Source organism: Chiloscyllium punctatum, chromosome 19 (genome assembly GCF_047496795.1).
Source record: "Chiloscyllium punctatum isolate Juve2018m chromosome 19, sChiPun1.3, whole genome shotgun sequence".
Taxonomy (NCBI): domain Eukaryota; kingdom Metazoa; phylum Chordata; class Chondrichthyes; order Orectolobiformes; family Hemiscylliidae; genus Chiloscyllium; species Chiloscyllium punctatum.
The window spans coordinates 39,121,207-39,146,606 of record NC_092757.1 but is presented as its reverse complement, the minus strand read 5'-3'; positions in this window follow the sequence as shown (position 1 = coordinate 39,146,606).

Sequence of the window (25,400 nt, the reverse complement as noted above, 5' to 3'; positions counted from 1 at the left end):
CAGAGAACACACACAGAATACAGAGATAGAGAGAGAACACAGAGTGAGAGAGAACACACACAGAGAGAGAACACAGAGAGAGAATACAGAGAGACAGAGAACACAGAGAGCGAGAGATCGCAGAGAGAGCGAGAACACACAGAGAGAGGGAGGACAAACAGAGAGAGGGAGAACACAGAGAGAGAAAGAACACACAAAGAGAGAGAGAACAGAGATAGAGAGAACACAGAGAGAGAGAACACACAGATAGAGAGAACACAGACAGAGAACACAGACAGAGAACATGGAGAGACAAAACACAGAGAGAAAGAACACAGAGAGAGAGAACACAGAGAGAGAACACACACACAGACAACACAGAGAGAGAACGCAGAGAACATAGAGAGACAGAACACAGAGAGAGAGAACACAGAGAGAGAGAACAAAGAGAGAGAACACACACACAGAGAACACCGAGAGCGAGAGCGAAAACACACGCGCACACACAGAGAACACACAGTGCGAGAAGAGAACAGAACACACACAGAACACACATAGAGAACACACACACAGAACACAAACATTCTATGTTCTGTATACAGATGACAGAAAACACAAACAGAGAACACACGCACATACAGAACACACACATAAGAGAACACACACACAGGGAACACACAGAGCGAGAAGAACACAGAGAGAGTTCACACAGAGAGAGAGAGATCATACACAGAAAGAGAGAACATGCACACAAACAGAGAACACACACACAGAACACACACACAAAGAACACACAGACAGAAAACACAAAAAGACAGAATACAGAGATAGAGTGAGAACAAAGAGTGAGAGAGAACAGACACACATAGAGAGAACACATAGAGAGAGAACACACAGAGAAAAACAGAGAGAGAGATCACACAGAGAAAGAGAGAACACATAGTGTGAGAGAGAACACACGCACACACACGGAGAACACACACACAGAGCACACACACAGAGAAACACACACACACAGAACATACACAAAGAACACACACACACAGAATACAGATATAGAGAGGGAACACAGAGTGAGAGAGAACAGGCACAGAGAGAGAGAGAACACAGAGAGAGAGAACACACAGAGAGAACAGAGAGAGATCACACAGAGAAAGAGAGAACACATAGTGTGAGAGAGAACACACGCACAAACACAGAGAAACACACACACACAGAGAGAACATGCACAAAGAACGCACACACACAGAATACAGAGATAGAGAGAGAACACAGTGTGAGAGAGAACAGACACAGAGAGAGAGATTACACACAGAAAGAGAGAACATACACACACAGAGAACACACACACACAGAACGTACACACACAGAGTACCCAAACATACACAAAGAACACACACACACAGAATACAGACATAGAGAGAGAACACAGAGTGAGAGAGAACAGACACAGAAAGAGAGAGAACACAGAGAGAGAGATCACACACAGAAAGAGAGAACATACACACACAGAGAACACACACACAGAACACAAACACACAGAGAAAACACAGAGAGAGATCACACAGAGAAAGAGAGAACACATAGAGGTAGAGAGAACACACGCACACACACAGGGAAAACACACAGAACACTAACACACAGAACATACACACCGAACACAAACACACAGAGAACACAGAGAGAGAGAGAGAACACAGAGCGTGATCACACAGAGAAAGAGAGAACACATAGAGGGAGAAAGAACACACGCACACACACAGTGAACACACACAGAGCACACAGACAGAGAAACACACACACACAGAACACGCACACATAGAACACACAAACAGAGAACACACAGAAAGAACACACACCCACGAGAACACACACAGAGAACACACACAGAATACAGAGATAGAGAGAGAACACAGAGTGAGAGAGAACAGACACACATAGAGAGAACACTGAGAGAGAGAGTGAGAACAAACAGAGACAGACAACACAGAGAGAGAAAGAACACACACACAGAGAGAACAGAGATGGAGAGAGAACGAGAACAGAGAGAGGGAAAACACAGAGAGAGAGAGCAACAGATAGAGGGAACACAGAGAACGCAGACAGAGAACATAGAGAAACAGAACGCAGAGAGAGAGAACGCAGAGAGAGAGAACACAGAGAGAGAACACACACAGAGGGAGAACACAGAGAGAGAACACAGACACACAGAGAAAATACACAAAGAACGCACACACACAGAATACAGAGATAGAGAGAGAACACAGAGTGAGAGAGAACAGACTCAGAGAGAGAGAACACAGAGAGAGAGAACACACAGATAGAGAGAACACAGAGAGAGAACACACACACAGACAACTCAGAGAGAGAACGCAGAGAACATAGAGAGACAGAACACACAGAGAGAGAACACAGAGAGAGAGAACAAAGAGAGAGAACACACACACAGATAACACCGAGAGCGAGAGCGAAAACACACGCGCACTCACAGAGAACACACAGTGCGAGAAGAGAACAGAACACACACAGAACACACACAGAGAACACACACACAGAACACAAACATTCTATGTTCTGTATACAGATGACAGAAAACACAAACAGAGAACACTCGCACATACAGAACACACACATAAGAGAACACACACACAGGGAACACACAGAGCGAGAAGAACACAGAGAGAGTTCACACAGAGAGAGAGAGATCATACACAGAAAGAGAGAACATGCACACAAACAGAGAACACACACACAGAACACACACACAAAGAACACACAGACAGAAAACACAAAAACACAGAATACAGAGATAGAGTGAGAACAAAGAGTGAGAGAGAACAGACACACATAGAGAGAACACATAGAGAGAGAACACACAGAGAAAAACAGAGAGAGAGATCACACAGAGAAAGAGAGAACACATAGTGTGAGAGAGAACACACGCACACACACGGAGAACACACACACAGAGCACACACACAGAGAAACACACACACACACAGAACATACACAAAGAACACACACACACAGAATACAGATATAGAGAGGGAACACAGAGTGAGAGAGAACAGGCACAGAGAGAGAGAGAACACAGAGAGAGAGAACACACAGAGAGAACAGAGAGAGAGATCACACAGAGAAAGAGAGAACACATAGTGTGAGAGAGAACACACGCACACACACGGAGAACACACACGCCGAGCACACACACAGAGAAACACACAGACAGATACCACAAAAACACAGAATACAGAGATAGAGTGAGAACACAGAGTGAGAAAGAACAGACACACATAGAGAGAACACAGAGAGTGAGAACACAGAGAGACAGAGAGAGAACAGTGAGAGAGATCACAGAGAGAAAGAGAGAACTCATAGTGTGAGAGAGAACACACGCACACACACGGAGAACACACACACAGAGAAACCACACAGAGAAACACACACACAGAGACCACACACATAGAATACAGACATAGAGAGAGAACACTGAGTGAGAGAGAACAGACACAGAGAGAGAGAGAACACACACACACACAGAGAGAGAACACAGAGAGAGAGATCACACACAGAAAGAGAGAACATACACACACATAGAACACACAAACAGAGAACACACAGAAAGAACACACACCCACGAGAACACACACAGAGAACACACACAGAATACAGAGATAGAGAGAGAACACAGAGTGAGAGAGAACAGACACAGAGAGAGAGAGAACGCACAGAGAGAGAGACAACACACACACACAGAACACACAGAGAGAACACACACAGAGAGAGAACACAGAGAGAGAATACAGAGAGACAGAGAACACAGAGAGCGAGAGATCGCAGAGAGAGCGAGAACACACAGAGAGAGGGAGGACAAACAGAGAGAGAGAACACAGAGAGAGAAAGAACACACAAAGAGAGAGAGAACAGAGATAGAGAGAACACAGAGAGAGAGAAAACACAGTTAGAGAGAACACAGGCAGAGAACATAGAGAAACAGAACACAGAGAGAGAGAGCGCAGAGAGAGAGAACACAGAGAGAGAACACACACAGAGGGAGAACACAGAGAGAGAACGGAGACAGAGAACATAGAGAGACAGAACACAGAGAGAGAACACAGAGAGAGAGAACTCAGAGAGAGAACACACTAACAGAGAACACAGAGAGAGAGCGAAAACACAAGCGCACACACAGAGAACACACAGAGCAAGAAGAAAACAGAGAGAGAGATCACACACAGAGAGAGAGATCATACACAGAAAGAGAGAACATGCACACAAACAGAGAACACACACACAGAACACACACACAAGAGAACACACAGTAAGAAAACACTAAAACACAGAATACAGATATAGAGTGAGAACACAGAGTGAGAGAGAACAGACACACATAGAGAGAACACAGAGAGAGAGAACACACAGAGAGAACAGAGAGAGATCACACAGAGAAAGAGAGAACACATAGTGTGAGAGAGAACACACGCACACACGGAGAACACACACACAGAGAAACACACACACACACAGAGAACATACACAAAGAACACACACACAGAACACAGAGATAGAGAGAGAACACTGCGTGAGAGAGAACAGACACACATAGAGAGAACACAGAGAGAGAGAGAACACAGAGAAAGAGAGAACAGAGAGAGAGATCACACACAGAAAGAGAGAACATACACACACAGAGAACACACACACACTGAACGCACACACACAGAGTACCCAAGCATACACAGAGAACACACACACACAGAGAACACAGAGAGAGAGAGAGAACACAGAGAAAGAGAGAACACATAGAGGGAGAGAGAACACACAGAGGGAGTACACACAGAGAGAGAGAGAACACACACACAAGAACACACAGAGAGAACACACACACAGAACAGAAACACACAGAGAGAGATCACACAGAGAAAGAGAGAACACATAGAGGTAGAGAGAACACACGCACACACACAGGGAACACAAACAGAACACAAACACACAGAATACAAACACGCAGAGAACACACAGAGAGAGATAACAGAGATAGATCACACAGAGAAAGAGAGAACACATAGAGTGAGAGAGAACACACGCACACACACGGAGAACACACACACAGAGAAACACACGCACAGAAAACACGCACGCAGGGTACACACAAACAGAGAACACACACACACAACACACACAAAAGAGAACACACACAGAGAGCACACACACACAGAATACAGAGATAGAGAGAGAACACAGAGTGAGAGAGAACAGACACACATAGAGAGAACACTGAGAGAGAGAGAACACAGAGAGAGAGAACAGAGAGAGAGAGTGAGAACAAACAGAGACAGACAACACAGAGAGAGAAAGAACACACACACAGAGAGAACAGAGATGGAGAGAGAACGAGAACAGAGAGAGGGAAAACACAGAGAGAGAGAGCAACAGATAGAGGGAACACAGAGAACGCAGACAGAGAACATAGAGAAACAGAACGCAGAGAGAGAGAACGCAGACAGAGAGAACACAGAGAGAGAACACACACAGAGGGAGAACACAGAGAGAGAACACAGACACACAGAGAAAATACACAAAGAACGCACACACACAGAATACAGAGATAGAGAGAGAACAAGAGTGAGAGAGAACAGACACAGAGAGAGAGAACACAGAGAGAGAGAGAGAACACAGAGAGAGAGATCACACACAGAAAGAGAGAACATACACACACAGAGAACACACACACACAGAACGTACACACACAGAGTACCCAAACATACACAAAGAACACACACACACAGAATACAGAAATAGAGAGAGAACACAGAGAAAACACAGAGAGAGATCACACAGAGAAAGAGAGAACACATAGAGGTAGAGAGAACACACGCACACACACAGGGAAAACACACAGAACACTAACACACAGAACATACACACCGAACACAAACACACAGAGAACACAGAGAGAGAGAGAGAACACAGAGCGTGATCACACAGAGAAAGAGAGAACACATAGAGGGAGAAAGAACACACGCACACACAGTGAACACACACAGAGCACACAGACAGAGAAACACACACACACAGAACACGCACACATAGAACACACAAACAGAGAACACACAGAAAGAACACACACCCACGAGAACACACACAGAGAACACACACAGAATACAGAGATAGAGAGAGAACACAGAGTGAGAGAGAACAGACACACATAGAGAGTACACCGAGAGAGAGAACACAGAGAGAGAGAGAGAACAGAGAGAGAGATCACAAAGAGAAAGAGAGAACACATAGTGATAGAGAGAACACACGCACACACACGGAGAACACACACACCGAGCACACACACAGAGAAACACACACACAGATAGCACACAGACAGATAACACAAAAACACAGAATACAGAGATAGAGTGAGAACACAGAGTGAGAAAGAACAGACACACATAGAGAGTACACCGAGAGAGAGAACACAGAGAGAGAGAGAGAACAGAGAGAGAGATCACAAAGAGAAAGAGAGAACACATAGTGATAGAGAGAACACACGCACACACACGGAGAACACACACACCGAGCACACACACAGAGAAACACACACACAGATAGCACACAGACAGATAACACAAAAACACAGAATACAGAGATAGAGTGAGAACACAGAGTGAGAAAGAACAGACACACATAGAGAGAACACAGAGAGTGAGAACACAGAGAGACAGAGAGAGAACAGTGAGAGAGATCACAGAGAGAAAGAGAGAACTCATAGTGTGAGAGAGAACACACGCACACACACGGAGAACACACACACAGAGAAACCACACAGAGAAACACACACAGAGACCACACACATAGAATACAGACATAGAGAGAGAACACTGAGTGAGAGAGAACAGACACAGAGAGAGAGAGAACGCACAGAGAGAGAGAGACAACACACACACACCGAACACACAGAGAGAACACACACAGAGAACACAGAGAGAGAATACAGAGAGACAGAGAACACAGAGCGCGAGAGATCGCAGAGAGAGCGAGAACACACAGAGAGAGGGAGGACAAACAGAGAGAGAGAACACAGAGAGAGAAAGAACACACAAAGAGAGAGAGAACAGAGATAGAGAGAACCCAGAGAGAGAGAAAACACAGTTAGAGAGAACACAGGCAGAGAACATAGAGAACCAGAACACAGAGAGAGAGAGCGCAGAGAGAGAGAACACAGAGAGAGAACACACACAGAGGGAGAACACAGAGAGAGAACGGAGACAGAGAACATAGAGAGACAGAACACAGAGAGAGAACACAGAGAGAGAGAACTCAGAGAGAGAACACACTAACAGAGAACACAGAGAGAGAGCGAAAACACAAGCGCACACACAGAGAACACACAGAGCAAGAAGAAAACAGAGAGAGAGATCACACACAGAGAGAGAGATCATACACAGAAAGAGAGAACATGCACACAAACAGAGAACACACACACAGAACACACACACAAGAGAACACACAGTAAGAAAACACTAAAACACAGAATACAGATATAGAGTGAGAACACAGAGTGAGAGAGAACAGACACACATAGAGAGAACACAGAGAGAGAGAACACACAGAGAGAACAGAGAGAGATCACACAGAGAAAGAGAGAACACATAGTGTGAGAGAGAACACACGCACACACGGAGAACACACACACAGAGAAACACACACACACACAGAGAACATACACAAAGAACACACACACAGAATACAGAGATAGAGAGAGAACACTGCGTGAGAGAGAACAGACACACATAGAGAGAACACACAGAGAGAGAGAACACAGAGAGAGAGAGAACAGAGAGAGAGATCACACACAGAAAGAGAGAACATACACACACAGAGAACACACACACACTGAACGCACACACACAGAGTACCCAAGCATACACAGAGAACACACACACACAGAGAACACAGAGAGAGAGAGAGAACACAGAGAAAGATCACACAGAGAAAGAGAGAACACATAGAGGGAGAGAGAACACACAGAGGGAGTACACACAGAGAGAGAGAGAACACACACACAAGAACACACAGAGAGAACACACACACAGAACAGAAACACACAGAGAGAGATCACACAGAGAAAGAGAGAACACATAGAGGTAGAGAGAACACACGCACACACACAGGAAACACACACAGAACACAAACACACAGAATACAAACACGCAGAGAACACACAGAGAGAGATAACAGAGATAGATCACACAGAGAAAGAGAGAACACATAGAGTGAGAGAGAACACACGCACACACACGGAGAACACACACACAGAGAAACACACGCACAGAAAACATGCACGCAGAGAACACACAAACAGAGAACACACACACACAACACACACAAAAGAGAACACACACAGAGAGCACACACACACAGAATACAGAGATAGAGAGAGAACACAGAGTGAGAGAGAACAGACACACATAGAGAGAACACTGAGAGAGAGAGAACACAGAGAGAGAGAACGGAGAGAGAGAGTGAGAACAAACAGAGACAGACAACACAGAGAGAGAAAGAACACACACACAGAGAGAACAGAGATGGAGAGAGAACGAGAACAGAGAGAGGGAAAACACAGAGAGAGAGAGAGCAACAGATAGAGGGAACACAGAGAACGCAGACAGAGAACATAGAGAAACAGAACGCAGAGAGAGAACGCAGAGAGAGAGAACACAGAGAGAGAACACACACAGAGGGAGAACACACAGAGAGAACACAGACACACAGAGAAAATACACAAAGAACGCACACACACAGAATACAGAGATAGAGAGAGAACACAGAGTGAGAGAGAACAGACTCAGAGAGAGAGAACACAGAGAGAGAGAACACACAGATAGAGAGAACACAGAGAGAGAACACACACACAGACAACACAGAGAGAGAACGCAGAGAACATAGAGAGACAGAACACACAGAGAGAGAACACAGAGAGAGAGAACAAAGAGAGAGAACACACACACAGATAACACCGAGAGCGAGAGCGAAAACACACGCGCACACACAGAGAACACACAGTGCGAGAAGAGAACAGAACACACACAGAACACACACAGAGAACACACACACAGAACACAAACATTCTATGTTCTGTATACAGATGACAGAAAACACAAACAGAGAACACACGCACATACAGAACACACACATAAGAGAACACACACACAGGGAACACACAGAGCGAGAAGAACACAGAGAGAGTTCACAGAGAGAGAGAGAGAGATCATACACAGAAAGAGAGAACATGCACACAAACAGAGAACACACACACAGAACACACACACAAAGAACACACAGACAGAAAACACAAAAACACAGAATACAGAGATAGAGTGAGAACAAAGAGTGAGAGAGAACAGACACACATAGAGAGAACACATAGAGAGAGAACACACAGAGAAAAACAGAGAGAGAGATCACACAGAGAAAGAGAGAACACATAGTGTGAGAGAGAACACACGCACACACACGGAGAACACACACACAGAGCACACACACAGAGAAACACACACACACACAGAGCACACACACAGAGAAACACACACACACACAGAACATACACAAAGAACACACACACACAGAATACAGATATAGAGAGGGAACACAGAGTGAGAGAGAACAGGCACAGAGAGAGAGAGAACACAGAGAGAGAGAACACACAGAGAGAACAGAGAGAGATCACACAGAGAAAGAGAGAACACATAGTGTGAGAGAGAACACACGCACAAACACAGAGAAACACACACACACAGAGAGAACATGCACAAAGAACGCACACACACAGAATACAGAGATAGAGAGAGAACACAGTGTGAGAGAGAACAGACACAGAGAGAGAGAACACACAGAGAGAGAGAGAGAGAACACAGAGAGAGAGATTACACACAGAAAGAGAGAACATACACACACAGAGAACACACACACACAGAACGTACACACACAGAGTACCCAAACATACACAAAGAACACACACACACAGAATACAGACATAGAGAGAGAACACAGAGTGAGAGAGAACAGACACAGAAAGAGAGAGAACACAGAGAGAGAGATCACACACAGAAAGAAAGAACATACACACACAGAGAACACACACACAGAACACAAACACACAGAGAAAACACAGAGAGAGATCACACAGAGAAAGAGAGAACACATAGAGGTAGAGAGAACACACGCACACACACAGGGAAAACACACAGAACACTAACACACAGAACATACACACCGAACACAAACACACAGAGAACACAGAGAGAGAGAGAGAACACAGAGCGTGATCACACAGAGATAGAGAGAACACATAGAGGGAGAAAGAACACACGCACACACACAGTGAACACACACAGAGCACACAGACAGAGAAACACACACACACAGAACACGCACACATAGAACACACAAACAGAGAACACACAGAAAGAACACACACCCACGAGAACACACACAGAGAACACACACAGAATACAGAGATAGAGAGAGAACACAGAGTGAGAGAGAACAGACACACATAGAGAGTACACCGAGAGAGAGAACACACAGAGAGAGAGAGAACAGAGAGAGAGATCACAAAGAGAAAGAGAGAACACATAGTGTGAGAGAGAACACACGCACACACACGGAGAACACACACACCGAGCACACACACAGAGAAACACACACACAGATAGCACACAGACAGATAACACAAAAACATAGAATACAGAGATAGAGTGAGAACACAGAGTGAGAAAGAACAGACACACATAGAGAGAACACAGAGAGTGAGAACACAGAGAGACAGAGAGAGAACAGTGAGAGAGATCACAGAGAGAAAGAGAGAACTCATAGTGTGAGAGAGAACACACGCACACACACGGAGAACACACACACAGAGAAACCACACAGAGAAACACACACACAGAGACCACACAAATAGAATACAGACATAGAGAGAGAACACTGAGTGAGAGAGAACAGACACAGAGAGAGAGAGAACACACACACACACAGAGAGAGAACACAGAGAGAGAGATCACACACAGAAAGAGAGAACATACACACACATAGAACACACAGAGAACACACAGAAAGAACACACACCCACGAGAACACACACAGAGAACACACACAGAATACAGAGATAGAGAGAGAACACAGAGTGAGAGAGAACAGACACAGAGAGAGAGAGAACGCACAGAGAGAGAGACAACACACACACACAGAACACACAGAGAGAACACACACAGAGAGAGAACACAGAGAGAGAATACAGAGAGACAGAGAACACAGAGAGCGAGAGATCGCAGAGAGAGCGAGAACACACAGAGAGAGGGAGGACAAACAGAGAGAGAGAACACAGAGAGAGAAAGAACACACAAAGAGAGAGAGAACAGAGATAGAGAGAACACAGAGAGAGAGAAAACACAGTTAGAGAGAACACAGGCAGAGAACATAGAGAAACAGAACACAGAGAGAGAGAGCGCAGAGAGAGAGAACACAGAGAGAGAACACACACAGAGGGAGAACACAGAGAGAGAACGCAGACAGAGAACATAGAGAGACAGAACACAGAGAGAGAACACAGAGAGAGAGAACTCAGAGAGAGAACACACTAACAGAGAACACAGAGAGAGAGCGAAAACACAAGCGCACACACAGAGAACACACAGAGCAAGAAGAAAACAGAGAGAGAGATCACACACAGAGAGAGAGATCATACACAGAAAGAGAGAACATGCACACAAACAGAGAACACACACACAGAACACACACACAAGAGAACACACAGTAAGAAAACACTAAAACACAGAATACAGATATAGAGTGAGAACACAGAGTGAGAGAGAACAGACACACATAGAGAGAACACAGAGAGAGAGAACACACAGAGAGAACAGAGAGAGATCACACAGAGAAAGAGAGAACACATAGTGTGAGAGAGAACACACGCACACACGGAGAACACACACACAGAGAAACACACACACACAGAGAACATACACAAAGAACACACACACAGAATACAGAGATAGAGAGAGAACACTGCGTGAGAGACAACAGACACACATAGAGAGAACACACAGAGAGAGAGAACACACACAGAAAGAGAGAACATACACACACAGAGAACACACACACTGAACGCACACACACAGAGTACCCAAGCATACACAGAGAACACAGACACAGAGAGAACACAGAGAGAGAGAGAAAACACAGAGAAAGATCACACAGAGAAAGAGAGAACACATAGAGGGAGAGAGAACACACAGAGGGAGTACACACAGAGAGAGAGAGAACACACACACAAGAACACACAGAGAGAACACACACACAGAACAGAAACACACAGAGAGAGATCACACAGAGAAAGAGAGAACACATAGAGGTAGAGAGAACACACGCACACACACAGGGAACGCACACAGAACACAAACACACAGAATACAAACACGCAGAGAACACACAGAGAGAGATAACAGAGATAGATCACACAGAGAAAGAGAGAACACATAGAGTGAGAGAGAACACACGCACACACACGGAGAACACAAACACAGAGGAACACACGCACAGAAAACACGCACGCAGAGAACACACAAACAGAGAACACACACACACAACACACACAAAAGAGAACACACACAGAGAGCACACACACACAGAATACAGAGATAGAGAGAGAACACAGAGTGAGAGAGAACAGACACACATAGAGAGAACACTGAGAGAGAGAGAACACAGAGAGAGAGAACAGAGAGAGAGAGTGAGAACAAACAGAGACAGACAACACAGAGAGAGAAAGAACACACACACAGAGAGAACAGAGATGGAGAGAGAACGAGAACAGAGAGAGGGAAAACACAGAGAGAGAGAGCAACAGATAGAGGGAACACAGAGAACGCAGACAGAGAACATAGAGAAACAGAACGCAGAGAGAGAGAACGCAGACAGAGAGAACACAGAGAGAGAACACACACAGAGGGAGAACACAGAGAGAGAACACAGACACACAGAGAAAATACACAAAGAACGCACACACACAGAATACAGAGATAGAGAGAGAACACAGAGTGAGAGAGAACAGACTCAGAGAGAGAGAACACACAGAGAGAGAGAGAGAGAACACAGAGAGAGAGATCACACACAGAAAGAGAGAACATACACACACAGAGAACACACACACACAGAACGTACACACACAGAGTACCCAAACATACACAAAGAACACACACACACAGAATACAGACATAGAGAGAGAACACAGAGTGAGAGAGAACAGACACAGAGAGAGAGAGAACACAGAGAGAGAGATCACACACAGAAAGAGAGAACATACACACACAGAGAACACACACACAGAACACAAACACACAGAGAAAACACAGAGAGAGATCACACAGAGAAAGAGAGAACACATAGAGGTAGAGAGAACACACGCACACACACAGGGAAAACACACAGAACACTAACACACAGAACATACACACCGAACACAAACACACAGAGAACACAGAGAGAGAGAGAGAACACAGAGCGTGATCACACAGAGAAAGAGAGAACACATAGAGGGAGAAAGAACACACGCACACACACAGTGAACACACACAGAGCACACAGACAGAGAAACACACACACACAGAACACGCACACATAGAACACACAAACAGAGAACACACAGAAAGAACACACACCCACGAGAACACACACAGAGAACACACACAGAATACAGAGATAGAGAGAGAACACAGAGTGAGAGAGAACACACACAGAGAGAGAGAGAACGCACAGAGAGAGAGACAACACACACACACAGAACACACAGAGAGAACACACACAGAGAGAGAACACAGAGAGAGAATACAGAGAGACAGAGAACACAGAGAGCGAGAGATCGCAGAGAGAGCGAGAACACACAGAGAGAGGGAGGACAAACAGAGAGAGGGAGAACACAGAGAGAGAAAGAACACACAAAGAGAGAGAGAACAGAGATAGAGAGAACACAGAGAGAGAGAACACACAGATAGAGAGAACACAGACAGAGAACACAGACAGAGAACATGGAGAGACAAAACACAGAGAGAAAGAACACAGAGAGAGAGAACACAGAGAGAGAGATCACACACAGAAAGAGAGAACATACACACATAGAACACACAAACAGAGAACACACAGAAAGAACACACACCCACGAGAACACACACAGAGAACACACACAGAATACAGAGATAGAGAGAGAACACAGAGTGAGAGAGAACAGACACAGAGAGAGAGAGAACGCACAGAGAGAGAGACAACACACACACACAGAACACACAGAGAGAACACACACAGAGAGAGAACACAGAGAGAGAATACAGAGAGACAGAGAACACAGAGAGCGAGAGATCGCAGAGAGAGCGAGAACACACAGAGAGAGGGAGGACAAACAGAGAGAGAGAACACAGAGAGAGAAAGAACACACAAAGAGAGAGAGAACAGAGATAGAGAGAACACAGAGAGAGAGAAAACACAGTTAGAGAGAACACAGGCAGAGAACATAGAGAAACAGAACACAGAGAGAGAGAGCGCAGAGAGAGAGAACACAGAGAGAGAACACACACAGAGGGAGAACACAGAGAGAGAACGCAGACAGAGAACATAGAGAGACAGAACACAGAGAGAGAACACAGAGAGAGAGAACTCAGAGAGAGAACACACTAACAGAGAACACAGAGAGAGAGCGAAAACACAAGCGCACACACAGAGAACACACAGAGCAAGAAGAAAACAGAGAGAGAGATCACACACAGAGAGAGAGATCATACACAGAAAGAGAGAACATGCACACAAACAGAGAACACACACACAGAAAACACACACAAGAGAACACACAGTAAGAAAACACTAAAACACAGAATACAGATATAGAGTGAGAACACAGAGTGAGAGAGAACAGACACACATAGAGAGAACACAGAGAGAGAGAACACACAGAGAGAACAGAGAGAGATCACACAGAGAAAGAGAGAACACATAGTGTGAGAGAGAACACACGCACACACGGAGAACACACACACAGAGAAACACACACACACAGAGAACATACACAAAGAACACACACACAGAATACAGAGATAGAGAGAGAACACTGCGTGAGAGAGAACAGACACACATAGAGAGAACACAGAGAGAGAGAGAACACACACAGAAAGAGAGAACATACACACACAGAGAACACACACACACTGAACGCACACAGAGTACCCAAGCATACACAGAGAACACACACACAGAGAGAACACAGAGAGAGAGAGAAAACACAGAGAAAGATCACACAGAGAAAGAGAGAACACATAGAGGGAGAGAGAACACACAGAGGGAGTACACAGAGAGAGAGAGAGAACACACACACAAGAACACACAGAGAGAACACACACACAGAACAGAAACACACAGAGAGAGATCACACAGAGAAAGAGAGAACACATAGAGGTAGAGAGAACACACGCACACACACAGGGAACGCACACAGAACACAAACACACAGAATACAAACACGCAGAGAACACACAGAGAGAGATAACAGAGATAGATCACACAGAGAAAGAGAGAACACATAGAGTGAGAGAGAACACACGCACACACACGGAGAACACACACACAGAGGAACACACGCACAGAAAACACGCACGCAGAGAACACACAAACAGAGAACACACACACACAACACACACAAAAGAGAACACACACAGAGAGCACACACACACAGAATACAGAGATAGAGAGAGAACACAGAGTGAGAGAGAACAGACACACATAGAGAGAACACTGAGAGAGAGAGAACACAGAGAGAGAGAACAGAGAGAGAGAGTGAGAACAAACAGAGACAGACAACACAGAGAGAGAAAGAACACACACTCAGAGAGAACAGAGATGGAGAGAGAACGAGAACAGAGAGAGGGAAAACACAGAGAGAGAGAGCAACAGATAGAGGGAACACAGAGAACGCAGACAGAGAACATAGAGAAACAGAACGCAGAGAGAGAGAACGCAGAGAGAGAGAACACAGAGAGAGAACACACACAGAGGGAGAACACAGAGAGAGAACACAGACACACAGAGAAAATACACAAAGAACGCACACACACAGAATACAGAGATAGAGAGAGAACACAGAGTGAGAGAGAACAGACACAGAGAGAGAGAACACAGAGAGAGAGAGAGAGAGAACACAGAGAGAGAGATCACACACAGAAAGAGAGAACATACACACACAGAGAACACACACACACAGAACGTACACACACAGAGTACCCAAACATACACAAAGAACACACACACACAGAATACAGACATAGAGAGAGAACACAGAGTGAGAGAGAACAGACACAGAGAGAGAGAGAACACAGAGAGAGAGATCACACACAGAAAGAGAGAACATACACACACAGAGAACACACACACAGAACACAAACACACAGAGAAAACACAGAGAGAGATCACACAGAGAAAGAGAGAACACATAGAGGTAGAGAGAACACACGCACACACACAGGGAAAACACACAGAACACTAACACACAGAACATACACACCGAACACAAACACACAGAGAACACAGAGAGAGAGAGAGAACACAGAGCGTGATCACACAGAGAAAGAGAGAACACATAGAGGGAGAAAGAACACACGCACACACACAGTGAACACACACAGAGCACACAGACAGAGAAACACACACACACAGAACACGCACACATAGAACACACAAACAGAGAACACACAGAAAGAACACACACCCACGAGAACACACACAGAGAACACACACAGAATACAGAGATCGAGAGAGAACACAGAGTGAGAGAGAACACACAGAGAGAGAGAGAGAACGCACAGAGAGAGAGACAACACACACACACAGAACACACAGAGAGAACACACACAGAGAGAGAACACAGAGAGAGAATACAGAGAGACAGAGAACACAGAGAGCGAGAGATCGCAGAGAGAGCGAGAACACACAGAGAGAGGGAGGACAAACAGAGAGAGGGAGAACACAGAGAGAGAAAGAACACACAAAGAGAGAGAGAACAGAGATAGAGAGAACACAGAGAGAGAGAACACACAGATAGAGAGAACACAGACAGAGAACACAGACAGAGAACATGGAGAGACAAAACACAGAGAGAAAGAACACACACACAGAGAACACACACACAGAGAACACAGAGAGAGAACGCAGAGAACATAGAGAGACAGAACACAGAGAGAGAGAACACAGAGAGAGAGAACAAAGAGAGAGAACACACACACAGAGAACACCGAGAGCGAGAGCGAAAACACACGCGCACACACAGAGAACACACAGTGCGAGAAGAGAACAGAACACACACAGAACACACACAGAGAACACACACACAGAACACAAACATTCTATGTTCTGTATACAGATTACAGAAAACACAAACAGAGAACACAGGCACATACAGAACACACACACAAGAGAACACACACACAGGGAACACACACAGAATACAGAGAAGAGCGCACACACAGAGAACACACAGAGCGAGAAGAACACAGAGAGAGTTCACACAGAGAGAGAGAGATCATACACAGAAAGAGAGAACATGCACACAAACAGATAACACACACACAGAACACACACGCAAAGAACACACAGACAGAAAACACAAAAACACAGAATACAGAGATAGAGTGAGAACAAAGAGTGAGAGTGAACAGACACACATAGAGAGAACACATAGAGAGAGAACACACAGAGAAAAACAGAGAGAGAGATCACACAGAGAAAGAGAGAACACACGCACATAGTGTGAGAGAGAACACACCCACACACACGGAGAACACACACACAGAGCACACACACAGAGAAACACACACACACAGATCATACACAAAGAACACACACACACAGAATACAGATATAGAGAGGGAACACAGAGTGAGAGAGAACAGACACAGAGAGAGAGAGAACACAGAGAGAGAGATCACACACAGAAAGAGAGAACATACACACACAGAGAACACACACACAGAACACAAACACACAGAGAACACACAGAGAGAAAACACAAAAACATAGAATACAGAGATAGAGTGAGAACAAAGAGAGAGAGAACAGACACACATAGAGAGAACACAGAGAGAGAGAACACACAGAGAAAGAGAGAACACATAGTGTGAGAGAGAACACACGCACAAACACAGAGAAACACACACACACAGAGAACATACACAAAGAACGCACACACACAGAATACAGAGATAGAGAGAGAACACAGAGTGAGAGAGAACAGGCACAGAGAGAGAGAACACACAGAGAGAGAGAGAGAAAACAGAGAGAGAGATTACACACAGAAAGAGAGAACATACACACACAGAGAACACACACACACAGAACGTACACACACAGAGTACCCAAACATACACAAAGAACACACACACACAGAATACAGACATAGAGAGAGAACACAGAGTGAGAGAGAACAGACACAGAAAGAGAGAACATACACACACAGAGAACACACACACAGAACACAAACACACAGAGAAAACACAGAGAGAGATCACACAGAGAAAGAGAGAACACATAGAGGGAGAAAGAACACACGCACACACACAGTGAACACACACAGAGCACACAGACAGAGAAACACACACACACAGAACACGCACACATAGAACACACAAACAGAGAACACACAGAAAGAACACACACCCACGAGAACACACACAGAGAACACACACAGAATACAGAGATCGAGAGAGAACACAGAGTGAGAGAGAACACACAGAGAGAGAGAGAGAACGCACAGAGAGAGAGACAACACACACACACAGAACACACAGAGAGAACACACACAGAGAGAGAACACAGAGAGAGAATACAGAGAGACAGAGAACACAGAGAGCGAGAGATCGCAGAGAGAGCGAGAACACACAGAGAGAGGGAGGACAAACAGAGAGAGGGAGAACACAGAGAGAGAAAGAACACACAAAGAGAGAGAGAACAGAGATAGAGAAAACACAGAGAGAGAGAACACACAGATAGAGAGAACACAGACAGAGAACACAGACAGAGAACATGGAGAGACAAAACACAGAGAGAAAGAACACACACACAGAGAACACACACACAGAGAACACAGAGAGAGAACGCAGAGAACATAGAGAGACAGAACACAGAGAGAGAGAACACAGAGAGAGAGAACAAAGAGAGAGAACACACACACAGAGAACACCGAGAGCGAGAGCGAAAACACACGCGCACACACAGAGAACACACAGTGCGAGAAGAGAACAGAACACACACAGAACACACACAGAGAACACACACACAGAACACAAACATTCTATGTTCTGTATACAGATTACAGAAAACACAAACAGAGAACACAGGCACATACAGAACACACACACAAGAGAACACACACACAGGGAACACACACAGAATACAGAGAAGAGCGCACACACAGAGAACACACAGAGCGAGAAGAACACAGAGAGAGTTCACACAGAGAGAGAGAGATCATACACAGAAAGAGAGAACATGCACACAAACAGATAACACACACACAGAACACACACGCAAAGAACACACAGACAGAAAACACAAAAACACAGAATACAGAGATAGAGTGAGAACAAAGAGTGAGAGTGAACAGACACACATAGAGAGAACACATAGAGAGAGAACACACAGAGAAAAACAGAGAGAGAGATCACACAGAGAAAAGAGAACACATAGTGTGAGAGAGAACACACGCACACACACGGAGAACACACACACAGAGCACACACACAGAGAAACACTCACACACACAGAACATACACAAAGAACACACACACACAGAATACAGATATAGAGAGGGAACACAGAGTGAGAGAGAACAGACACAGAGAGAGAGAGAACACAGAGAGAGAGATCACACACAGAAAGAGAGAACATACACACACAGAGAACACACACACAGAACACAAACACACAGAGAACACACAGAGAGAAAACACAAAAACACAGAATACAGAGATAGAGTGAGAACAAAGAGAGAGAGAACAGACACACATAGAGAGAACACAGAGAGAGAGAACACACAGAGAAAGAGAGAACACATAGTGTGAGAGAGAACACACGCACAAACACAGAGAAACACACGCACAAAGAGAACATACACAAAGAACGCACACACACAGAATACAGAGATAGAGAGAGAACACAGAGTGAGAGAGAACAGGCACAGAGAGAGAGAACACACAGAGAGAGAGAGAGAACACAGAGAGAGAGATTACACACAGAAAGAGAGAACATACACACACAGAGAACACACACACACAGAACGTACACACACAGAGTACCCAAACATACACAAAGAACACACACACACAGAATACAGACATAGAGAGAGAACACAGAGTGAGAGAGAACAGACACAGAAAGAGAGAGAACACAGAGAGAGAGATCACACACAGAAAGAGAGAACATACACACACAGAGAACACACACACAGAACACAAACACACAGAGGAACACACGCACAGAAAACACGCACGCAGAGAACACACAAACAGAGAACACACACACACAACACACACAAAAGAGAACACACACAGAGAGCACACACACACAGAATACAGAGATAGAGAGAGAACACAGAGTGAGAGAGAACAGACACACATAGAGAGAACACTGAGAGAGAGAGAACACAGAGAGAGAGAACAGAGAGAGAGAGAACAGAGAGAGAGAGTGAGAACAAACAGAGACAGACAACACAGAGAGAGAAAGAACACACACACAGAGAGAACAGAGATGGAGAGAGAACGAGAACAGAGAGAGGGAAAACACAGAGAGAGAGAGCAACAGATAGAGGGAACACAGAGAACGCAGACAGAGAACATAGAGAAACAGAACGCAGAGAGAGAGAACGCAGAGAGAGAGAACACAGAGAGAGAACACACACAGAGGGAGAACACAGAGAGAGAACACAGACACACAGAGAAAATACACAAAGAACGCACACACACAGAATACAGAGATAGAGAGAGAACACAGAGTGAGAGAGAACAGACACAGAGAGAGAGAACACAGAGAGAGAGAGAGAGAGAGAACACAGAGAGAGAGATCACACACAGAAAGAGAGAACATACACACACAGAGAACACACACACACAGAACGTACACACACAGAGTACCCAAACATACACAAAGAACACACACACACAGAATACAGACATAGAGAGAGAACACAGAGTGAGAGAGAACAGACACAGAGAGAGAGAGAACACAGAGAGAGAGATCACACACAGAAAGAGAGAACATACACACACAGAGAACACACACACAGAACACAAACACACAGAGAAAACACAGAGAGAGATCACACAGAGAAAGAGAGAACACATAGAGGTAGAGAGAACACACGCACACACACAGGGAAAACACACAGAACACTAACACACAGAACATACACACCGAACACAAACACACAGAGAACACAGAGAGAGAGAGAGAACACAGAGCGTGATCACACAGAGAAAGAGAGAACACATAGAGGGAGAAAGAACACACGCACACACACAGTGAACACACACAGAGCACACAGACAGAGAAACACACACACACAGAACACGCACACATATAACACACAAACAGAGAACACACAGAAAGAACACACACCCACGAGAACACACACAGAGAACACACACAGAATACAGAGATCGAGAGAGAACACAGAGTGAGAGAGAACACACACAGAGAGAGAGAGAACGCACAGAGAGAGAGACAACACACACACACAGAACACACAGAGAGAACACACACAGAGAGAGAACACAGAGAGAGAATACAGAGAGACAGAGAACACAGAGAGCGAGAGATCGCAGAGAGAGCGAGAACACACAGAGAGAGGGAGGACAAACAGAGAGAGGGAGAACACAGAGAGAGAAAGAACACACAAAGAGAGAGAGAACAGAGATAGAGAGAACACAGAGAGAGAGAACACACAGATAGAGAGAACACAGACAGAGAACACAGACAGAGAACATGGAGAGACAAAACACAGAGAGAAAGAACACAGAGAGAGAGAACACAGAGAGAGAGATCACACACAGAAAGAGAGAACATACACACATAGAACACACAAACAGAGAACACACAGAAAGAACACACACCCACGAGAACACACACAGAGAACACACACAGAATACAGAGATAGAGAGAGAACACAGAGTGAGAGAGAACAGACACAGAGAGAGAGAGAACGCACAGAGAGAGAGACGACACACACACACACAGAACACACAGAGAGAACACACACAGAGAGAGAACACAGAGAGAGAATACAGAGAGACAGAGAACACAGAGAGCGAGAGATCGCAGAGAGAGCGAGAACACACAGAGAGAGGGAGGACAAACAGAGAGAGAGAACACAGAGAGAGAAAGAACACACAAAGAGAGAGAGAACAGAGATAGAGAGAATACAGAGAGAGAGAAAACACAGTTAGAGAGAACACAGGCAGAGAACATAGAGAAACAGAACACAGAGAGAGAGAGCGCAGAGAGAGAGAACACAGAGAGAGAACACACACAGAGGGAGAACACAGAGAGAGAACGCAGACAGAGAACATAGAGAGACAGAACACAGAGAGAGAACACAGAGAGAGAGAACTCAGAGAGAGAACACACTAACAGAGAACACAGAGAGAGAGCGAAAACACAAGCGCACACACAGAGAACACACAGAGCAAGAAGAAAACAGAGAGAGAGATCACACACAGAGAGAGAGATCATACACAGAAAGAGAGAACATGCACACAAACAGAGAACACACACACAGAAAACACACACAAGAGAACACACAGTAAGAAAACACTAAAACACAGAATACAGATATAGAGTGAGAACACAGAGTGAGAGAGAACAGACACACATAGAGAGAACACAGAGAGAGAGAACACACAGAGAGAACAGAGAGAGATCACACAGAGAAAGAGAGAACACATAGTGTGAGAGAGAACACACGCACACACGGAGAACACACACACAGAGAAACACACACACACAGAGAACATACACAAAGAACACACACACAGAATACAGAGATAGAGAGAGAACACTGCGTGAGAGAGAACAGACACACATAGAGAGAACACAGAGAGAGAGAGATCACACAGAGAAAGAGAGAACACATAGAGGTAGAGAGAACACACGCACACACACAGGGAACGCACACAGAACACAAACACACAGAATACAAACACGCAGAGAACACACAGAGAGAGATAACAGAGATAGATCACACAGAGAAAGAGAGAACACATAGAGTGAGAGAGAACACACGCACACACACGGAGAACACACACACAGAGGAACACACGCACAGAAAACACGCACGCAGAGAACACACAAACAGAGAACACACCCACACAACACACACAAAAGAGAACACACACAGAGAGCACACACACACAGAATACAGAGATAGAGAGAGAACACAGAGTGAGAGAGAACAGACACACATAGAGAGAACACTGAGAGAGAGAGAACACAGAGAGAGAGAACAGAGAGAGAGAGTGAGAACAAACAGAGACAGACAACACAGAGAGAGAAAGAACACACACTCAGAGAGAACAGAGATGGAGAGAGAACGAGAACAGAGAGAGGGAAAACACAGAGAGAGAGAGCAACAGATAGAGGGAACACAGAGAACGCAGACAGAGAACATAGAGAAACAGAACGCAGAGAGAGAGAACGCAGAGAGAGAGAACACAGAGAGAGAACACACACAGAGGGAGAACACAGAGAGAGAACACAGACACACAGAGAAAATACACAAAGAACGCACACACACAGAATACAGAGATAGAGAGAGAACACAGAGTGAGAGAGAACAGACACAGAGAGAAAGAACACAGAGAGAGAGAGAGAGAGAGAACACAGAGAGAGAGATCACACACAGAAAGAGAGAACATACACACACAGAGATCACACACACACACAGAACGTACACACACAGAGTACCCAAACATACACAAAGAACACACACACACAGAATACAGACATAGAGAGAGAACACAGAGTGAGAGAGAACAGACACAGAGAGAGAGAGAACACAGAGAGAGAGATCACACACAGAAAGAGAGAACATACACACACAGAGAACACACACACAGAACACAAACACACAGAGAAAACACAGAGAGAGATCACACAGAGAAAGAGAGAACACATAGAGGTAGAGAGAACACACGCACACACACAGGGAAAACACACAGAACACTAACACACAGAACATACACACCGAACACAAACACACAGAGAACACAGAGAGAGAGAGAGAACACAGAGCGTGATCACACAGAGAAAGAGAGAACACATAGAGGGAGAAAGAACACACGCACACACACAGTGAACACACACAGAGCACACAGACAGAGAAACACACACACACAGAACACGCACACATAGAACACACAAACAGAGAACACACAGAAAGAACACACACCCACGAGAACACACACAGAGAACACACACAGAATACAGAGATCGAGAGAGAACACAGAGTGAGAGAGAACACACACAGAGAGAGAGAGAACGCACAGAGAGAGAGACAACACACACACACAGAACACACAGAGAGAACACACACAGAGAGAGAACACAGAGAGAGAATACAGAGAGACAGAGCACACAGAGAGCGAGAGATCGCAGAGAGAGCGAGAACACACAGAGAGAGGGAGGACAAACAGAGAGAGGGAGAACACAGAGAGAGAAAGAACACACAAAGAGAGAGAGAACAGAGATAGAGAGAACACAGAGAGAGAGAACACACAGATAGAGAGAACACAGACAGAGAACACAGACAGAGAACATGGAGAGACAAAACACAGAGAGAAAGAACACACACACAGAGAACACACACACAGAGAACACAGAGAGAGAACGCAGAGAACATAGAGAGAGAGAACACAGAGAGAGAGAACAAAGAGAGAGAACACACACACAGAGAACACCGAGAGCGAGAGCGAAAACACACGCGCACACACAGAGAACACACAGTGCGAGAAGAGAACAGAACACACACAGAACACACACAGAGAACACACACACAGAACACAAACATTCTATGTTCTGTATACAGATTACAGAAAACACAAACAGAGAACACAGGCACATACAGAACACACACACAAGAGAACACACACACAGGGAACACACACAGAATACAGAGAAGAGCGCACACACAGAGAACACACAGAGCGAGAAGAACACAGAGAGAGTTCACACAGAGAGAGAGAGATCATACACAGAAAGAGAGAACATGCACACAAACAGAGAACACACACACAGAACACACACGCAAAGAACACACAGACAGAAAACACAAAAACACAGAATAC